The following is a 4,843-nucleotide window of genomic DNA, read 5'->3' as shown; positions in this document are numbered from 1 at the left end:
TGCCCCTCAGAGGCAGCCACAGTCCCATTGCTTACCGTACACCAAGTCTGATTGTTTTCAAACTGCAGATGTGGACACCACCACCGTACAGCTCTGCCCATGGATACGCAATCCCTCAGGTGCTCGAGTCCCTTATACACAAGGGATGTTATCTCTATATAGCTCTGGGCTAGGGGGATGTAGTTCAGTGATAAAGCACTTGCCGAGCACAAAGTCCTGGGTTCTAGTTCCAGGATTGTGGATCCCCTCAGCCCCATACACACACCACATACACAGAGAGCCTTCTGCACCATTACGTCATCCCTAGATTGCTCATGATATTTAACACAAATAGCTATTGTACTGTAGGGAATGACGACTAAGAAAAACCTGTGTGTGTCAATACAGCAGAGGGATAAAGGTGTACGACTGTCCTATAAGCCAACTGCGATCTGGTCGCTCTGCTGGGAGCTGGGTGGCCGATACACCACTTGGGCGCAAGAAACTGAACTCAGGTCCTCTGTGGGAACAGCAAGTACTCATGGCCATAAAGCCATCTCTCCAGGTCCCACAGTTACTTCTTCGATGATTATTTTCTAATCACGTTTGGTTGAGGCCACCAGTGTGGAGCCCAGGGGCAGAGACAAGCTCTTGTGTTTGTCTCCGCCGAGGCAGTGCTGTTTATAACGCACGTTGTCAGCCCTCGGCAGCTGCATGCTCTCCCTGCTCACAGTGATGCCTTGCAGACGCACAACACTGTTTTTGCCCTTTCTGCTCTAATTGGAATCTTGGTTCTTTAATATTATACATAATGGGCCTACAACATTATAGTGCATATGTATCACGCTCATAGCGTATGAGGTCATGTCTATTAGACACCGATCCATGAGTTAGGTCTTAGAGCATCATAGATACTGCCGAAAAGCTTCACGAAAACGGATGCACTAACTTACAGTTGTCTTCTGATGCTTTGTTTCTTTGCCTAAAAGTTTCCTGTTCATTTTTTTAAATATATGTGTGCACCTGCGTGCATGGGTGAGTGTGTGTGTGTATGCAGGCAGTGTGTGTGCGTATGCACACATGCGCACACAAGCGCAAAGGAGTGTAAGTCAGAACACAATTCTAGCCTCACCACAGCATTTAACCAAGCAATTATTCAGAAGGCAGGTCACTGGGTTTCCTCATTTGTCTCACAAAAGAAGGATGGAGGAGGCTCCACTACATAAAGCTGTCCCCTCCGTAGTGAGACTATACCGAGCGTGTCACCTTTAAACTGTTGGAAGCCCAGAGGAAATCAATGCCACACTCTTTATTGCAGAGAGGGAACCAGGATACAAGAGATGCTGGAGGACTTAACTGTAAATCCCGGCTCTGGTCACCCCCCGGTGTGTAAATCAAGGCATAAGCCCCAGCAGAAATGCCTGCAGTGCTTGTGGACGGGATAAAGGGGTGTAACTGTCCGCGGTTTTCGATCATTAAGATCTGAACACTTCTGTTAGGAGTGGGTGACGACCGCACGGTGGCTTTTGTTTTGATGAATTGTTGCTTTTCTTTGCCATTTCTGAGGCCAGTATAGCCTCACTGGCTCTTGGAGAGCAGCAACAATTTATGACATATGTGAGTCATAGTGGGAGGAAGAGCAGGGCCCAGTAAAGTCACCCTTGGGTCACAGTCCGAGAGCACTCGATGAGCTAAGCCTGCTGTGACTGCTGGGGCAGCCTGGATGCAAACGTGTACGCTACACAAATGCCAAAGGCTCTCCTGGTCCCGACGGGCTGAGGCTGACCCGCCTAAGACTGTGCCCTGTGCACTGCGGAGGACACGGGGCCTGCCTGGGAGTCTCATGGTCTGCGTAACAGAGACAGGTAAATGGAAAAGGGAGTTTCAAGTTGCTATCAGGTCTGAGGGTGAGAAGTAAGAATCCCACTGCCTATGACTAAAACCCACAGGACACCAGGCAAGAGAAACGAGAAGGAATGGCTGGCCTTCAAAGAAAATAGAGATGATACACTTGGAACAATAAAAATGGCGCCACTTCAGGCTGGAGTTGGACATCAGTGGTCGAGCGGTTACCTACCCAGCATGGCAAGCACTGGGCTCCAGCCCCAGCAGTGAGGGGAAAAGAGTTTTCACAAAGACATTGGACATTTACAGGAAGGGTCTGGTCCTTAAGGCTAAGTTGAAAGCCTTCCCACAAGCAAGGACTGACTTCTGACTCTAGTTTAGTTGTTCTCTCTGCTTGTGAGGCCCCAGCAGGCCGGCTGGTTTCTTTGGGATCTGTTTCCCTGTCTAAGGTGTGGAAAGAGCTCAGTCAGTAAGAGAGCTGGCTGTCCTTGCACAGGACTGGAGTTTGAGTCCCAGCACCCTAGTCAGATGACTCACAACTGCCTGCAACTCTAGCAGGATCTGACACGCTCTTCCAGCCCCCCGAGAGCACTCACGCACACTTGTACACGAACACATACATACACACAAAATTAAAAAATCCTTAAAAAGCAAAAAAGGGGATGTCTGCAAGTTTCGTGACATCTCAAAGCGAGTCTGAGCTACAGTCCTTCCAATGCTCACACGGGTCACCTCCACAACATGAAGTTTATCTTCTAATGAGCACTCCGACGCTCTCTGTGTCCCATGTCCTGCATCTGCAGACTCACCAACTGTCAATCAAAAGTACTCTGAGTGGCGGCATTGTTGGCTCCATGGTCAGTGCTGGGATCCAGAGATGAAAAGTTGGTCACAGTTTCTGTTGAAGCACACAGGTGAGAAGAAAAGCTTCATCTCGCCACCTAAACTATGGATGGCAGGGGCATATTTTGTGCAGGAGATTGTTAGAAATGCATCCCCAGGCTTGAGATGAGAACACGCTTTTTGTTTTCTAGACACATGGTGCGGGGCCATGGGAAGATTGGGGTTGGTAGAAGGCTGTCCACATCTGAGGCCAGGGAAAGCATCCCAGGGAGGGCTCCTGGATATTCTTGTAAGATGCCTGGGAACTTCCTGGTTTGAGACAGGGAGAAAGGAGATGGTAAGCAGAAGAAGGGGCTGAATGAGACAGTAGAGTATGGGGAGAAGAGCTGGCTTTTGAACCTGTTTATCTACTATATTAAGGAATTTTAGTTTTCTTTCCTTCCCTGAGCACAGGTCGGTTCAGAGTGGAATTACATTTTTAAGGAAGGAAAAAAAAAAATCAGTGAAGACCAGTTCTCTCCAAGTTTGCTCCAGAGAGTAGGAAGGTCCATGACTTTGAAGGAAAACACACACACACACACACACACACACACTCTCTCTCTCTCTCTCTCTCTCTCTCTCTCTCTCTCTCTCTCTAGCACAAGGCAAGGAAAATGAGAAAAGTCTAAACATTATGATGAAATATGGTAATTTTCCTGGAGGCAAAGTAGCAACTGTTTAACCCTTCTCACAGATTGAAAAGCAAAGCCGTCACAGAAGGCTGCCCTAGCTGGATACCAGCTCTGATGTGAGTGAGACTCAAGGTCTGTTCCTGTGTGTGTCAGGCCGGTGGCCTGCACCCTGGATCCTGTCTGGGTGTGAGCTCCCTCCCGGTGCAGGCCCAGGACTTCCTTCATCCCCGGCTGGACAGATCATCTCAATGTTGAGCTAGGGGAAGCCAGGGCTTTTAAAGAGAGGCAGAGGACATCAGTCATATTCTGCTATTATAGAGCTATTGATTTCCTAAGCAAGTGTATGTGTGTGGAATAATACAGCCACCCAGTCCAGCATGGGTAACTCAGAGACCGCGCTTCTGAGAGATTAACGACCAGCACCCCGAGCCTCGTCAGGCTGAGGGAAGCTTATGTAAACCCTCAAGACTTAACAGCTTCACCTGCTCTTGGTTCCTTGCTTTTCATGGACTTTTTAAGCCACCCATTTACAGGGTAGATTAATACCACTGAGCTGTGAGGATGCAGAGACTGACTTCCTGGCCTCCAGTCACCTTCCCACACCTCAGCCCGGGAGTATTTCCAAGCTCCCTCCTTAAGAAGGTGAATTCAGATGCATTCTCCCACCTGCGCATGGGGTCTCCTTGTAGAAAATTCTGTTCTTTGAAATTGGCCATCTCAGTGATCTGCGCATGCTTCATAGCAGGCAAAATGCAGACTTCTCAGGGGCGCTTCAGCCATCGGGAGCGTTAAGTAGGAGCAGTGTGTATGGACTAAAAAGTGGAGTGTTTGTCATTAGGACGAAAGTTCATTGCGGTGTGCACAAGGGCAAAAAGAAAGAGGACGGGGGTGGGGTGGGGGGAAGTGGTGAGAAAAGAGGAGGCTACATCCTGGCCCTTCCCCCTGGCTCTCATTACTGTCAGTGCGTGGAGATGCTGGCCCTTTAAGGCTCTTTGTCCAGGGAGCAGGGCTTGCACAGTGGCCCCTTTCTCCTTGACCTGGGAGCTAAGCAATGCTATCTCATTCTATGGACAGAATGTATGGATTGGCAGGGCTCTGGGGACCATGTGGCTGTGCGTGGCTGTGGCCCAAACGGGAAGAACAGAGCTGCTCTCATATGCATTTAAAACAATTAACTAAGAGAAGCGGAGGTCAGAGTGACATCTAAAACATCCAGAGTTCCAGGAAGGGAATGTTCTGGTACGGATGAATCAGTGACGCATCGGGGTCAGGAAACCTAATGCATACCAAACAGAGCAGATGAAAAGGGAGCCAAGCGGATTGCAGAGCAGCGGGACCCAAGGCGGACCTGAGCAGCAGAGAGGTCTGACTCCTCAGGGACAAGCCCAACGTCTGACTCCTCAGGGACAAGCCCAACGCTGCCACAGCCAGGCAGCAGCCACAGCCACGCAGCCGCCACAGCCACGCAGCCGCCACAGCCAGGATTTTGACTTCTAAAGGATTTA

At 49.6% G+C, this 4,843-nt stretch overlaps 1 long non-coding RNA gene across 1 annotated transcript; it reads right to left on the bottom strand.

The window, feature by feature from the left end:
* Positions 1-1,273: 1,273 nt before the first annotated feature.
* On the bottom strand, positions 1,274-4,843 carry LOC102550503 (uncharacterized). Its single transcript, XR_360324.5, has 2 exons — positions 4,005-4,843; positions 1,274-2,976 (listed from the first exon to the last, which is right to left on the bottom strand). It is a non-coding gene; the product is annotated as an uncharacterized LOC102550503 (long non-coding RNA).

The sequence above is a fragment of the Rattus norvegicus genome, chromosome 16 (assembly GCF_036323735.1).
Source record: "Rattus norvegicus strain BN/NHsdMcwi chromosome 16, GRCr8, whole genome shotgun sequence".
In the NCBI taxonomy this organism is placed as follows: domain Eukaryota; kingdom Metazoa; phylum Chordata; class Mammalia; order Rodentia; family Muridae; genus Rattus; species Rattus norvegicus.
The sequence above is the reverse complement of the archived record's forward strand: the minus strand, read 5'-3'. Positions and strand labels throughout refer to the sequence as shown.